Here is a 17,407-nt window from a genome sequence, read left to right as displayed (position 1 = left end):
CCACCAATTAAAACATCCAGATGTGGACAGGGGGACATTAAATTTGGAATAGAAATGAATTTCTTACCGTCGGAGCCAATCTTTTCCCCAGCCGAGCTGTGACTCTTCAGCACGGCAGGAATTAGTTTTCCGACACATTGTTAAATTGCGGCTTTCTACCTTCACCAACTGCTTGATCAGCACGAGGACGCAAAGGCGACCAGGACATGACACGTTCCCCCTCACATTCCCGTGCAAAGTGGCCTGGTTTTTGACACTGCCTACAGATAATGGGCCCACTACGGACAGTCTTTTGTGGTAGAAGTTATGATTCTAGCATATTTGTAACAAGGAGTCGAATTTGCAGTTTTAGCAATATGGAGTATACATGAGACTAGATAATAATCTGAGATATCATAACTCTGCTGCAGAATTTCAGTACCCTGAACATCAATTCCATGTGACAGTATTAAATACAAAGTATGATTATAACATTGAGTAGACTTTGACACGTGTTGTTTAACCCCAGTGGAGTTCCGAAACTAGAAATGCTGATCCCAATGCATTTTTTTTTATCAACATGGATATTAAAATCACTAACAGTTAAGACTTTATCTGCAGCAAGCACTAACTCAGATAGAAAATCTGCAAATTCTTTGATAAAATCTGTATGGTGCCCTGGTGGCCTTTATACAGTATCCAATACTAACGAAATAGAGTTTTTGTCTATGGTATAGACATGCAGTTCCAGGCTGATCTAGTTGATATGATGGCATATGCCAAAGAAAATGAAAACAATCATTTTCTGTTGACATGTATAGATCTGTTCAGTAAATATGCATGGACACGTGTGTTAAAAAACAAGAGTGGAGTGGAGGTTACAAAAGCTTTTGAGTCCATACTGAAAGAGGGCCGTGTACCACTGAAAATACAAACAGATAAAGGAAAGGAATTTTTTAACAAACATTTTCAAAGCATGTCAAAATAGTACAATATCATACATTTGGCAACAGACAGTGAATTAAAATCTTGTGTTATTGAACGTTTTAATAGAACGTTAAAGGGCAAATGTGGCATTATTTAACAGCTACAAACTCCAGGCGATACATCGATATACTTCAAGACATCAAAGATAGTTACAATGCTAGTTATCACAGAAGTATCAAGATGCGACCAATTGATGTGAACAAAGAAAATGCATCTACTGTGCTACATAACCTATATGGCTCTAGAGAGCGACACAGTGTCAAACCATTATTTAAGTATAAGATTTGGGATATAGTTAGAATCTCTAAAGAAAGGGGCCCATTTACAAAGGGGTATGAGAAAAACTACACAGAGGAATTTTTCACAATGAATGAATGTATCCCTCGACAACCACCTGTCTATAGACTCTGTGATTATGATGGTGATGTTATCGATGGTGTTTTTTATGAGCAGGAATTACAAAAAATATTTGTAAGCAATAACAAAGCATTTAAAATAGATACAATTTTGGAAAAGAAGCAACGGGGGCGATCATCTATGGTTTTGGTCCAGTGGGTTGGATGGCCTTCCAAATTCAATACATGGGTAGATGAAAGATGTGGTAGATGTACAGAAACCGTAAAAACGGTCGACCCTCTCAGATTTGTAGACATTCATTTAAAAACAGCAATGTCTGAGGCTGGTTTTTACGTTACGCTCCCCTGTAATGCATCCTTATATGTTTATCCGGACAAAACTATTTCTAGTTATAGAACCATGTTGTCAAGAACTCTAAACCTAAAAGGAGAGTGGGAGGTTGGATTGATTGAGTTTGAATACCCCATTTCATGGTATACATTTCCAGAGGAAGATGCCGCATATATTATCACCGATGGTCGGAACAGATTGGAGGATTTTGATGAGCAAGGACATGGACATCATGCAGTTGGAGAGGGAATAAAAATCAGTATCGATAATGCTGGTCAAAGTATATCAAAGCTATGCAACAGACTAAAGACAGGCTACTAAGAAGATATTGTATTTCTGATTAGAGAAATAAATACAACTTTACCTCCAGGAACAACCCTCGGATATGATCATGTTAAAAACAAAGTCTTTCTAAAAGCCCCTCCTAAGATTTCTCTGACATTTTTTGGAGATTAGCTATTATACTAGGGTTAAAACCAAGGGCCGCTATAGAATCTGCAAAAAAGAATGATGAAAACTACATCGGTGGGGTCACAGCTGTGACATACGCACCGCATCAAATGGAGGGTTCTACACTCTGTATATATACACAGATATCATAGAATACCAATCAGTTGGTGATTCGTATGTGCCACTACTGAGATGTGTACATATAGATGGTGAAAATTTTCAGTGTTAGATACGACAAGCCTCATTACGTACCAGTCAATAAAGCATCCATTACAGAGATAGCTATAGAGGTAAAAGACGATCAGGATCAAAAGGTACATTTTACTTATGGTAGGGTGAGTGCCAAGCTACACTTTAGACCCGTGAAACAGGTTGTTTAAAAAAAAATAATAATAAATTGGCATATTTAAGTACTTACCAAATGGATCCTGAGCGTTACGTAACTTATTACCAAAACCAAGCTGGTAACGGTATCCCCGGTTATGCAGGGGGAGGAATTTTTAGGGGTCTCTTTAGAATGGCTATACCATTACTAAAGCGAGGGTTTAACATAGCAAAACCGCATCTAAGATCAGCTGCAAAAAACATACTAAGCGATGCTGTTAGCAATACGTTAACACGTTCTTTTAACAACAATAATACTCAAGACGGGTCTGGATTAATGGTGATGTCTCGCAAAAGAATATTTAGACCACCAGGAACCAGGAGGAGTGGTCAAACACCAAAGAAAAGAAGGTGCACAACTAAGAAGACCTCAGTCAGAAAACGTAGGCGAAAAGTAACTGCCAAGCGGATTACAACAGCAAAGACGAAGAGATCTGTCAATACAATATTCTAGATTATGGCTTTATTACACACCATGTCAGAAGAGTGCATCAAATCTGAACTCGATCTATTCACATTACCACTGACACAAACAGCTATTGAAAAAAATACCTATATAGAGGTGCCGCCATTATCTGCGATTTCAGACACAGCACCATTGGAGTTTTTTATTGCAGGCACTGGAGAGCATTATGTTGATTTAAACAATACGTTACTGTTTTTACGGGTCAAAATCACTAATCCTGATGGAACTGATCTTGCCGATGGAGTCCCTGTGGGACACATCAACTATGCTGGAGCAAAGATATTTTCACAAGTAGATGTGTCATTGGGGGATCGTTTAATATCACAGAGCATTAGCACACATCCCTATCGTTGCCTTATTGAGTGTCTTCTTAATTATGATAAAAACACTCTGGAAACACTTTTCTCTGCGGGGCTTTTTTACAAGGATAGTGCAGGACATATGGATGTAACAAATCCTGCTGGAGAAAATCGGGGATTGACAAAAAGAGCCGCTTTTACCATTGCCAGTAATGTTGTGGAGCTACTAGCACCCATTCACAGTGATATTTTCTTTCAAGAAAAATGGGATGGATATTAAAATTCATATGACAAGAGGTAAAGATGAATTCTGTTTGATGAGGAGTGACGCTGTGGCTTATAAACTAAACATCATATCAGCCTCGCTATTTGTGAAAAAAGTGAGCGTCTCACCATCTGTAAGATTAGGGTCATGCGCAAGCACTGCTCTCAACCACAGCAAAGTATCCCATAGACAGAGTGAAACTCAAAAACTTCTCAATTCCTGCTGGCTCTCGTGTCTGCAATCAAGAAAACCTATTCTTAGGAACTCAAGAATCTGGGAGCCAAAATCTGTGGTTCTAGCGATGGTTGACAATGATGCATTTACAGGTTCCTATAATAAAAACCCCTTTGCATTTAAACATTATGATCTAGAATTTTTAGCCTTATATGTTGACGGACATCAGTACCTCTCAAAGCCTCTTCAGCCTGAATATGGCAGCGGTTCCGCAGTGAGTGAATTTTACCAGTTAGCACTGTCTTCTGGAAAACGCATTCAACCTCACACCTGATGAAGAGTGTGGGCAACACATATCACTTATCAAGGCGGGCAATATAAGACTGGAAGTACGTTTTAGACAACCGCTCCCCCATACAATTAATTTAATTGTCTATGTTCGACAGTATTATACAAGTGTCAAACCGCAGACAGGCGTTGGTTGATTACTATTAATACAAAAGATGGACACTGTCCAACTCACAGCTGTGCTGGATAAGATTTCATGTAACACTCATTTTCTTGGAGTTCTACCATGTGACTATCTACCTAAAGTACCATTAAGAATATTACCATCAATGGTTGTATTTAATACACACGTTTCTCTACTTCCTGGCGAATATTGGTTAGCCATTTACATAAACAAAAATCATGTAGGATGTTTTTATGACAGCTTCGGTAATAAACCAGACCATTATCGTTTCCCTACAATGATTAAAGACTTTCTACACCTTAATACCACGTCTGTACAATACTCAATTAGGCAAGTCCAAGATTTTTCATCAGACACATGTGGACAGCATTGTGTATTCTTTCTCTACCATATGGCAAAGGGTTTGGATTATGAAAATGTAATGAGTCTGTATACTGATGATTTTATAAAAAATGACAAAAAAGTGTCAAATTTTGTGAAAAAAACGAAAAATGTCTCATTATAATGAAAATGTATTCAAATGTGTACAAACTGGTGAAATGTACATGTAATGTTCATTTTTTTATAATTTTTAATAAAAACAAATAAAATTTATTTTATTATTTTATTAGACTTTAGACTTTAATTTTTCACTTTTTATTTGTTTGAAACAATACAGGTAATCACAAGATTATACATTGAAAAAACACACACACACACACACACACACACACACACACACACACAAACACACACACACACACACACATTAAAAATTTAACCATTGGCTTCTGTCATGAACAGGTGATTATTATAATTGGCAGTTGGTGTACTCAGGAGAGATCTCTTTGTTTTTTGTATTCTTTTTGGATGAACTTGGAATTGAAGCGGTTCTGGTTTTGAAAGAGTTAATAGCATGTCTAACATAATGGTTTGATATTGTTGGATATGGTATATTTAATGTCACAAAAGCCTCCAGAAACTCATGCCATCCTGTTGGTCTTCGTTCATCCACAATCTTCTGTGGAGCTGTTACACTTTTTACTAAGTCCAGTATATGCGAACCTTCGATAGTTCTACCTTTAAACACAAACTCTCCCGAGTCAGTCCATGAAGCAACGTTTTTAGTTTTAGACATTTTATTTATTTAAAATGTAACGAATATTTTTTAAACTCCTCTGCGGAACATTCTTTAAAACTTCATCCACAACAACGTCTGTAACATCATGGCTGTCTGTGGTTGTACTTTATCACCCCCATCTGCTGTCGGAAAGCTTAGTGTTAATGTATTTGTTTCCTTGTCCCCCAGCCTAGACAATGTTAAATACCTCTGCCAAACAGAGGTGTACATCTTGGCTTTCTCATATGGCTCCAGATCTTTATTGTACAAAATATTTCTTATAGTCATATCCAGATCATTCTCCACAACCTGCTGTAAAGACTGTTGCTGGTTGGATATTCTCAACTTATCCAACTGGTGTTGTGGAATCATATACATCTTCTCTGCATAATTCATCCCCGACATTATTTAGATGCAATCATAAAGGGGACTGCAACACTTAAAAGAGGTAGAAGAAACCCACCCTGCTGATTAATCATCTGCCTCTTTCTCCTTACCCCAATCTTTTTATTTGCAACAAATCTGCTCTCTGCTTTTCTCCTCTTAAGCTTCTGGTATTGTTGTGCAGTTAGTGGTACATTACCATGGAGGATGTTGAGAGCTAGTTCACACAATGTGTGAAAAAAATTTTTTGGACAATATACAGGGCACTCAAATTTCTGTGATGAACATATTTTTTGAAAACTCGTTCAACCTCAGAATTACCGCTAGAGTGTTTTAATAACATCATCCAATATCAAAAAATTAATTTTATTGGGTGGAAACAGATGGTCATCATTCAGGGTCTGTGGGATACCTTCAATAAATTCAATATCATACATTTTCAACAATTCATCATACAATGGTTGCCAACAATCATAAATGCACACAATGTTTTCAAAATTGTTAGAAATCATACCTTTTGCATTCTGCAACAACATTTTTACAAAAAAAAGTTTTTCCTGAGCATGATGGGCCACAGAGGGTCATTGAGAATGGATGTTGAAACCGTGGATCAAACCCATCTGTATCCTTTACCCCTCGATAACTGAGAATGTTATCAGTAGCCATAAGGTAATGTTCTATAATCAGGGAGAAGCACCCTCTTGTTATACACAACCTTGAATCTTTTAACAACTGACTTGTTATGCAATGTGACCGTCTTTTTATTTCTCACAATGTTGTCTGTGTGGGCTAGTATGTGCTGAGTACTGTCAGATGAATTTACATAGCTGTTAACAAGGCTGATCAATGAATCCAATCTGATAACTTTGGAATTTTCTGAATTCAATGTTATCCCCTTTGCTTTCATACACACTTTTCCCTTTGCAGTTCTGTAGCCGTATGTTTTCGGTCCACTTGAACAGTATTCAGTGATATAATCATCACTGCCAACCTCATCTGTCAGTTCACCTAGATATGGACCTTGTGGAGGTTCCCAGTCTCCTTCTCTAGACACATAGATGACACTATCAGTATCGCTATAGAGAAGCCTATCCCCCAGCTTGTCCATTAGATCATACAACTCTAGTCGAGCATGGGCTGTTGTAAAAGCACCAATAAAGACATTAACATCTCGAGTCTCATAAAAAGACCCCTCTGCATGTTTGTACTGTAATAGTGCAACGCTGTCAGATAGAAAAGTAAAGTACTTGATCTCATACTGACATCCAAAGATGAAATGAGCAAAATCTTCGGGGTTTTTCAAAAGTTTAGAATTAGCGAGATTTTCTCTCAAACAGAATCGTCCCCAAAGACTGTTCAAAAAGTAATTTCATAACTGACATTTGAGCAGGGTAATAAGCTATCTTTTCAGCATCGAGTTTAATCCCTTCTTTTTTATGATAGTCATCAATGTACGCCCTTTTGTCATCCTCAGTGATTACATCTGAGGGATAGCCAGAGGCTTGCTGTTTAAACTGCAAAAACGTCTTCACATAATCACAAAACAGACTGTCAGATCTCTGTGGAAAATGCCACACCTCATAGATCTTAACCACTACATTACCTTTCTCAATGGCTTTTAACAATCCAAGACTGACCCATGTTCCTGAAATTGCTCTTTCATCATCGGTGTGAGTACAAGGTATGACATTACTTTGCTCTTTCCGCACATGTGCGGCAGAGGGAAAACATTAATTTCCCAGCGGACCTGATGGGAAGCAGCGGATATAGTAATTTTCGAGGAGGCAGCATCTTTACCTTGACAAGACCATAATAATTTTCAAGATTTTCAAAATCGCCGAAAATAATTTCTGGATGACCGATAGGATAGCTCTTCAGAGCCTGACAGTATGGGTAGAGGCTAGTGAAATCAACATATCTGATCTTCTCACCATCAACAGTTTTGTCGTACAACTTGTACGCATTGGTCCTTCCACCAAAAAGGGCATCACGAGGTTTCAGTCTCTCTGGTGCTGAATAAGTAGACATAAAATCAATTACATGAGGGTCTGTTTGCTTAAGACTAGCCCACTGACATTCCCACATAACCTCTGTGTCTAGAGGGTGTACACGTTGCAAAACATCAATCCTTTCATTGAACATAATCATGAGTGTTCCAAAAGAAATTTTGGACTGGGGGTTAATATAATCAGCTCTATAACGACAGCAATGCCCATGGAAAAAACAATCTGCAAAATCTAGAGCCTTTCTCACACCATCTTTCTCATAATAACCGTCTACATATTATGATCCAAACTTCATCTCACCATGGTTAAGGGCATGGTGGATATCCACCCCACGGGTCTTTTTCACATATTCAAGCCATTCGATCGAAACATTCGAGAATGTCTTGTGTTGGTCTACGTATGCATTATTGAGAGTCAAGGCTATTGTGTTAGGCTTGAGGAAGTGTGTCTTAAACACACCCATGCAACATGATGCCAAGGTGGTGTAGCTAAAAGGGTCGATCTGCGTACACTGTATGAACTCCTCTCTATATTTCATGCATGCTTCACATAGTAAAACTACATCATTCATACAATTCAGCCCAATCTCTTTCCTGAAGTCGAAGATCTTTCCTGCAAGAGTATCGTACCACTGGTCAAATTTTGTCCTAGCACTGTCTGTCATGTTGTTATAACCGTAGTAATGCTTAGCGGGGTATGGACCTACATAGCTCTGATTCTCCAACCTATTGAAAAGATAGGGAAAGTAGCCCTTCTCAGCTGTGGTCAGATTTAACGCTGCAGATGTCTTCGCTAAAGCCATAGGCAAAAATGAATAGCTGTCAAAGTAACGCTGCTTGGTCATCTCATCAAACATGAAGAGTAGTCTACAGCCTTGCATGAGGATCTTAAGTTTAAGACCTACTTTGCAAAAATACTCCAGTATTAAAAAATTATCAAAGCCTGAAGCGTTGTGTGCTACAAGTTTGTAATTTTTAAATTTTGGGCTGCCTGAATTTATTGACGAGTTTTTTCACACAGTCTTCACCCCTAAATTCATATTTCTTTCCATCAAAAGTCATGGCAGAAGCGTAATTCGCAACATGTTTTCCATTATCACTATGTGTTTCAAAATCATAATAGATGTAACGGGTGTCAAACTCTTTAGGTTGTGTAGGCTGTATGAAGCATTCATGAGCCCCTCCATGACTTACATTATCACCGCAATGCAGACAAAATTCAGCAGGACATTTGTGGGGTTGTGGATTGCTTGAGGCGACGTGATAACGTCTACTGCATTTACTGCAGTATTTAATAGTATCGCAAAGGGATCTACCCGACACGTTACCACCAACTGGTCGTTTATGAGCATTAAAACAGTATTGTGATTTACAAAATCGCAAACAGTCGGGACAATGAATTGTGTTTTTGGGTTGTTTTTTAAATTCACTGTCATTGCAGACAGAGCATGCAAATTTACATTCATGATTCTGTCTATTATTAGATCCTGCATAACAGTACTCACACACATAATCTGATCCAATAAATGCTGTGAGTTTCTTTATCATGTAGTAATGACTATCATGGAGATATAAAAACACAGTTTTGGGATGCGGCTTTTCATGCGTTTTATACTTTTCTAATCGACCCTCACTAGATCTGTGGAAAACCACAATTTTTATGTTTAAGACGTTCTCAAACTTCTATACATCATTAAAACCTATAAGACTCTGCGATGTGAAACCGGCAGCATTCTGTATGGTCATAGCCCTTCCTTCTAAGTCATGGTGTGGTGTTTGTGGTTCAAGAAAATGGGCTAAACAAATAGCAAAGCATAGATTTGTTCCAACACTGTTTGGACAAAATAAATGCATCTTCTTCCTCTTAATCACATCATCATGGGCGATATCAGTAATCTTCCTACGAATCCCTCCACTCTTACTTCTGGCTATCGACACATGTAATTGTAAAGAATCATCAGCCATCACACCTTCATTACTCGGCATTACAGCTCCAAACTGGTCTACAAAAATCTGCTCATTGTAATCATTACCGGGGGACAGCACAGCATTCACATCACGTTTTAGACTAGGACCTCTCAAGCTAATGTTAATAAACCCACCCTGACCTGCCATCTGTTTGGAAAATGACGCCATCTCTGACAATACATTTTGCACAAATATAGTGTATGCAGCTAAATTGGGGGATGAAATTTCTCTCAGATTCAGATCTCTATGTAACTCTAAAGTTTAAACCATTAAAATGTGGTCTTGGTACTACAGTGTATCCTCCTACAACACCACCATCTCGAGCAAGTCTGTCAACATCATTCTGACTTAAACCTGCAAAGGGACCTGTGGAATCTGACATTACAGAATCTAATAACCTGGTGCCTATCTGTTCAGAATCATAGGCATGTGTCTGGATCAATTGTTCTAATCTTTCACATAGATCAGTTGAGTCTAACATTTCAGCCTCTGTGGTTATTAGATTCTGTAATGTCAGATTTGATACTATCTCAAACATGTTATTGTTTAAAATCATCCCATGCTGTTCGTCATTAGAGCTTTGTGTTTGTAAAAGACTCTCTTATCTATCTGCTAGATTTATATAGTCCGGACCAAAGGCCTCAATCTGCTGATTAATTATGCCCTGCAACCACTCAACTATAACTAGCCCAACACTGTTAAACACGTCTTTACAGATAGTAATTAACCAAAAATTAAAAAATGTATTTGTATTTTCAAAAATATATACATCTGATTACAGATGCATACTAAATAAACAACCACAATCAAAATAAATCTCAATGCTAGTAATAAAAAAAAAAAAAACACTAGCCCAAAACTGTTAAACACATCTATACAGATAGTAATTAACCAAAAAAAATTTAAAAAGATTTACCCATCACAAAACCCCACCATTTACACAGAATGTTATAATACAAATCAATGTGAATAAAACTAATTTAACCTAACAAACACACCAGCAGTACAACACTACGCAAATGCATCTGCAGTACAAAGCATATCAAAAACAATTAACACATGGTAACCGTCAGCTCAGAGAAAAGAAGAAACCAGCGCATTTTTCTTTACATGTGTAATCAAAAATGCTCAGGATTTGCCACCGCCTAAAACAGCATTATTAATATTAGAAAGCAGTGTTACCGTGAGTTGGCGTTCTCTGAATTCCTCCCGACGCCCACTGTCAATCTTCTTCACTTGTTCAGCAATAAAGTCTGTATGTTCATGAACCAGTCTGCATATCTGTCCTTGTTCAACAGAGTTTGTCAATTACATATCAATTTGACTGTTGAGTCTTCGGAGGTGTTCAACTTGTTCATTCAGTTTTTCCTCCACACGTTAATTATGTTCAGCTTGTTCTTTTAGTCTTTCCTCCACACGTCGATTATGTTCCTCCACACGTCGATTATGTTCACGGCCCTCCAGCAATAGTTCATGAATGAAGCATTGTTGATTTGATGGTAGAGCTTGATCATTAGTTGATGCAGAATGTTCAGCAGGAGTCTCAACAGTGTTAAGTTCATCAGTCTGATGATTTTTAACCACCTCTGTCAGCTCTGTATTATTTGTAACAGTTGTGGGGGCCACACTGTCTGCAGCAAATATCAAGTCTTGATTGATCATCTATATCCAGCACAAAATTATCAGCATTTGTAAAGTCTGAAGGTCTGAAAAAATAGAAATATACATACCAACTGATTCGTGGGTTGTCGTTGGGCTACATTGTGCAGACCGTTCTCATCCCGAGGTGTCATATACTGACCCTTTTGACATTTCGTCAACATCCTACGCACATGGCACCCTCTAGCGTCAATATTAGAAGCAGATAAAAATGGGCCAGAAGGCGCCTCCTAGCGGTCTAACCCTAACCCTAACCCTAACCTTAACCCATAATCTGTGTCTCATATTGACGCTAGAGGGTGCCATATGCGTAGGATGTTGACGAAATGTCAAGAGGGTCAATATATGACGCCTTGGGATGAGAATGTGTTTTATTGTGTCAGGGTCGCCACTAGACGTCTCTTAGTACTAAGCCTTGAGGTAGTAGCCCTTGTTGCTAATTTGTCTGGCCGGGGTTGTTTAACTCCCCTGTTGACTTTTAACAAAGATAGTCTCTGATCTGAACTGGTCGATGCAGATGGCTCTGAGTGTCCTGCATCATGCGTCCTGTTAATCAGTGGAGCTCTAACTAACCACAAATAAGTATAATTAATATAAAATAAGTGGATAAATCCTTAAAAAACACAGTGTATTCACTATAATATATGTATAACAATACATTACTTACGTAGCTGGTCAAGATGATCAAATGCGTTCTGCGCTTTAAAGTATTCTGAATTGTACACACATACTATATAAAAATCCTGTTAAACATTAAAGTTAAACAGAGTAAGAAACCCCATTTACAAAGAGACAACCTAATATATAAATTAAATGCACTCACCATTTTTGTAAGCCATTGTAAAAAACAAAGTATTTCTCAGAGATTCCACAGCAGCAGATGTAGGCTAGCAAACTAACTAATCAGTGACTTTTTGTGAAACTGATCAGGTTAGAGCGGACATCCTTTGCATGTGTTGAGGTGTGATGTCAGCTGTAGGAGTAACATGAAAATTTACATTATTAAAAAACACACCTACCCAATGTTCTGTCCAATAGGGATGAATGTTTTAATTTCTTTCTAACCAATGAACACACTCCGAGGATCTACAACTTTATCAAATATAACTTACTAAATCTACTAGTAAATACAACTTAGATATTTCTAACCAGATAAAATAATATAAAGTCAAGATTAAAACTTGGTTAGAATACTAGTAATGTTTTCGGGTAGGGATGCATTCACTGCAACATTCAACATATTTGTTTAAAAGAAATGGTTCTGCTCCTTTTTCTTATGTTTTAAAAATTAAACCCACCCTAAATAAATCCCTACTAGACAGTTAAAATCGTATACTACTAAAATAAAAAGAAGAACCTATGTGGAATGGCTTTCAGTAAATAAAACTGAAAAGGTTTTTAAACATGATCGGAGTCCTAGTAATGGTTTTGGGTAAACATGCATCTGCTGTTACGTACACCATCTTTGTTTTGTTTTTAAAATTGTAGTTGTTCAATAAAGAAAATTCTTATGTTTTAAATAAAACCACTCAGAATAAAACCCTACCAGACAGTAAATTCAATGAAACGTTTAGTCAAAAGTCAGGCGTTAACATAGAAACATTAAAATGACATCTTCCACCACTAAAAGCTAGACGCCTTTGCACCTTCCTGCTCAGAAGGTAAGAGACATTAACATTTAGCCCATAGATCAGATAAACATGTTTGGATGTCTTTCAACCTTAAACAAAAGTATAACTCTAAAACATGACGCTGTTTTGTCTTCAACCACTAAAAGCTAGACGCCCTGGTACCTTCCTGCTCAGAAGGTGAGAGACCTTAACATATAGTCTATAGATCAGACCATGGTGAGGTGTCTGCATAAACACTGTTGTACCGGCCCAGTCAGGAAGGAGATATTTGAAGAAAAGGTGAAAGAATAATTAGAATATTTTAGAAAGATTTTAGACTAGTTAGGACATTCATATGATAAGTTACATCCTGACTAGCTTTTTCAATACATGTTTGATACTGCCAGTCAGGGTAGCACATTGCAAACCAAATACACAACAGCACAGTCAGCAGACAGGGGGCTACGCATGCATGTCTGGGAACAACTTCATTCACAGATGGGCAAGTGGACTGCATGGATCTCATTTTTAACTCCTGTAAATACTCTTAGAACTTTGTTGTTTTATTTCTTAAACTTATGTACTGCTTCTTCATTCGCATTCATGAGTGGAAAATGAGCTGGTGCTCTTAGGGCCTAAAAAGAACATGTCCAGACATAACACTTTTTCAGAAGTCTGGATGGATTAGATAGTTGCTGCCTCACATAATTTTTTGCCATTTTGATCATTTGACCACCCATTGATGACAATAGGGATGAATGTTTGGAAGAGTCTTTCATCGCAAAACAAAAGAGTGTGTTCCCTATCATCTCATTCATTCTTGTTTCTTGTTCAAAGGTGTGAAACAACCAGAACGCTTAAAGGACCGCCCTAGATTGCTCTTCATAGCACATGGTAAATCCTGATGACTGATTTATATCCTGATCGCAAAATGGCCGCTGCCATAAAACATCAAGGAACAGGATGCCAGAGGTTCTCAATTTGACACCTCTGTTCACAAACATCAAGAAAACAGGAACAGGACATCAGAGGTACTCAGTTTGACACCTGGGGGTCATAAACATCAAGGAAAACAGGAACTGGACGTCAGACGTGTAAGTTCGATATCTGTTATTTACAAATTAGTTATTTACTTTTTAACGTGGCTAACACTCCCTCTGAGTCAAAATAAACCAATATCCCGGAGTAATTAATTTACTCAAACAGTACACCAACTGAACTGCTGTGAAGAGAGAACTGAAGATGAACTCGATGAACTGTTCTATGTGGACTCGGAGGGCTGCGCAGCCTGCACACTGTGACTACTCCGTGTTGTTTCAAGCTTATCATTCTGCGCACTAGCACTCTGTTTCAATCCTTGAAATCCTTGAAAGTTTGAACAAAAAAAATTCAAGGCCCCGGAAAAGTTTTTGAAAATAAACATACGTTGATGCAGGTCCTTAAAAGTGCTTGAATTTATTTTGTGCAAGAAGTTTTCTGGAAAAAATTCCATATTATCCCTCCTGCTCCCTGCAAACATTCTAATATTGCATAATTTTCACGCACCAGGGAGCCGCTATCAATACACAGAGTATTTAAATCTCTTTTGATCAGCCATCTCTCTCTCCTCAACCCGCCGTGATCAGTCAAATCTGACTCATACAGCTCGTGTTGAATGCAGGGTTGCCAAGTCTGTTTTTTTTCTGTTTCTGAACATTCTGACACCCCCGCGCTGCTGGAGGCTGGGGGTAGATTACACAACAACAATAAAATGAAGAAGTTTAGGCAATCTCTGAGATGTGAGATGGGCCCCAATGGTCAGAATATTATAGACAAAAGAATAATGATTAGCAGCAGTTCAGAGTCAAGTATCATGTTTGCAATACAAAAGAACCATTCCATAATCAGTCCTTTATGGGAAGTGTGAATGGCTCATAGTCTTAAAACTTTAGAATGATGTAGGGAAAAAATATTGGAATCAGTGTCATGATCCTGGCTTTTTCTCCTTCTCTGTCTCCCTCTTGTGGTCACACATTCACACTATGACGCACACACATCCACTCCTCCGCTCATTATCTATTTCAGCTGTTTCCCCTTTCGTTCCCTTCTCCTCACCTGTCCCTTCTTTGGCCCTTGATTGTCTCTGCTTCTTATTCCCTCTTTCTAGCCCTGTCTTGTTGTCGGATTATTCGATGACCTCTCGTGAGACATGTCTGTTTCCCAGTCCTGTTCTGTCTTGTCTGTGGAGTCATTGTTGCAACTGTGAGTTATTTTGTCATTGAACTGTGTATCATCCAGCTGTGCCTGTTTGCAGAGTACCTGTGCAGGGCTTGCCCTTGGCTGTTCACTCTGCCGGCTGTCTTCACTGTTTTTCGGACTGGCTGTATGCATCCCGGGGTCCCTGCTTCTGCCCTCGTGGATATTTTTGTAGTTTGTCTGAGACCCAGTCGTCTGGCTGTTCCTGTTTTTGGCTCTGATAACAGCCTGTGATTTTTGTTCTATATTATTCAGTGAAGACAATTTGCTTTATTAAAGACTGTAAACTGCATCTCGCCCTGGTCTTCCATCATTCTTTCCCATAACAATCAGTTTTTTGCTTTATTTGATTAGTGTTCATTTATTTATTTTATTAAACTGTATAAATTGTTTTGATAAAAACAAAGGTTTATTATTATATGTTCATTTGTCATTTCATTTATTGTATACCCTTTAAATGTATTTGGAGCTTGTATACCTTATATCTTTACTCTTTACTTTCATTCTTTTCATGGCTTTGGAAAACTTGTCTCGGATGTTTCTCTGCTTTGCTTTTTGCATAACTCCGGCTCATCAACCTCAAGCTTCATTGCTATTTCTTTCTAGGAATGAAATGCTGTCTCTACATCTTTAAAGTCTGTCCGTGAGTGATCGTACAGGTGTGGATACACTTGTGCAGCTCAGCTATTCGACACTCCAGTGTATTCAGCAGATGTTGCTCTCCTTAAATGTCCTCCGCAGAATGAGGAACGAACTGAGGAAAAAAAAATTGTGCATCAAAGAAGGTGGAGTTTCAGAACACACCCACCTATTGTGTAACCGCCACGGACCAATGGAATCTCAAAGAAATTTAGGAGCCAAACCAACTCCTCCAGAAAGTTCACTTTGGTGAGCCGTTTCGAGCTGCAGAGACAAACTCAAAACGAACTTCGTTTTGGCCTGATTTTGTTCTAAATGATGTCATATCAGTTTAATCTTTGATTTCATTTGAAGTATATCGGGGCCTTTATGAGTTGATTTTCCCCGTGGGTTAAAGGTTGAAATGTTGCTTAATTACATTTGACTAAAATGCTTGTATTGAAACATTTTGCATTCTGCCTATAATAAAACTGTGCTAGATGTTAAAGTTTGTGAAGGAGGGCAACTGGTAGGAAGCTTTTTAGCTGTGTTTATGATCAATATGCATAACAGTGACTCGTAAAACATGTATTTTAGGTATGTAAATGACATTTTCAGTTTTAATATTTGGGATATGGTCATTGCAATACTTTGGGCACTACTTTAACCACCAAGCAACCAGGCCCGAGCCCCTGTCCCCGCCCACACCCACTGTCCCCTTTTTGGAAAACTAAAATATGGTCACCCTGTATGGCGTTCATGCGTGCACAAAACTATTTGGATGGATGGTACCTCTATGTTTCACAGACACACCCAGAAATTAATGTTGAATTGCTTTGCTTGTTAAGATAATGTAAACCCATGAGGCAAGAAAAATTTAAAAGCATATTCATATATCTTAAAACTTCTGGTTACATGAGCCTAAGCTCGTTTCAATAAAATCCATGCAAAAGTTAATATCAGATCATCTTAGAATACAGAATAGGATATACTGAATATTCTTCAGTTATATGCAAAACAGTACAACTAATAGAATATCATAGCGAGAGTGAACATCACGGAGAGTGACGTCATCGACCAGGAAATTATAAAGCACCCCAGAATCACAAGCGCATCAGCTTCGACTGTACTGAAGCAAGCGATCCAAGGACATGCTGAGAATATGGCAGGACACCACACCGCAACCTGGGAATGCAGGGAACACAGCGCACCACGCCGCAACCTGGGAATGCAGGGAACACAGCGCCCTTTCCCTTCGGGGAACTAGGGTTACATACGTAACCCAGGGTGTTCCACTTCAGGAACTGCCCCTGCGTGAACTCGCATAGTGAATGCTAATACCCACGTCCCATACGAGCCAGTCCCAGTAGTGTGATTAGGAAACACAAGCTGACGAGAGACCCTGTGCCCCTCTAGTAGAGCTAAGATCAAGACTATAAAATCTGACGAATGTGTGCGGTGAGGACCATCCTGTCACATCACAAACATCTTGAAGATCAGCCCCTGCAAGAAGAGCTTTAGAAGTGGCCATACTCCTAGTAGAATGGGCTCGTACAGCCAAAGGTGACGGCTGGCCTGCCGACTCACACGCGAGTGAGATGGCCTCAACCACCCACTTGGTCATCCTTTGCTTAGATGCAGGACCCCCCTTGTTGGGTGACCCGAA

At 38.6% G+C, this 17,407-nt stretch overlaps 1 long non-coding RNA gene across 1 annotated transcript; it reads right to left on the bottom strand.

The window, feature by feature from the left end:
* Positions 1-5,988: 5,988 nt before the first annotated feature.
* LOC132142501 (uncharacterized) lies at positions 5,989-10,928 on the bottom strand. The gene is made up of 3 exons (XR_009434077.1): positions 10,802-10,928; positions 7,561-7,658; positions 5,989-7,496 (listed from the first exon to the last, which is right to left on the bottom strand). It is a non-coding gene; the product is annotated as an uncharacterized LOC132142501 (long non-coding RNA).
* Between the last annotated feature and the right edge of the window lie 6,479 nt (positions 10,929-17,407).

The sequence above is a fragment of the Carassius carassius genome, chromosome 6 (assembly GCF_963082965.1).
Source record: "Carassius carassius chromosome 6, fCarCar2.1, whole genome shotgun sequence".
Classification (NCBI taxonomy): Eukaryota; Metazoa; Chordata; class Actinopteri; order Cypriniformes; family Cyprinidae; genus Carassius; species Carassius carassius.
This window is presented reverse-complemented; position numbering and strand designations above follow the sequence as displayed.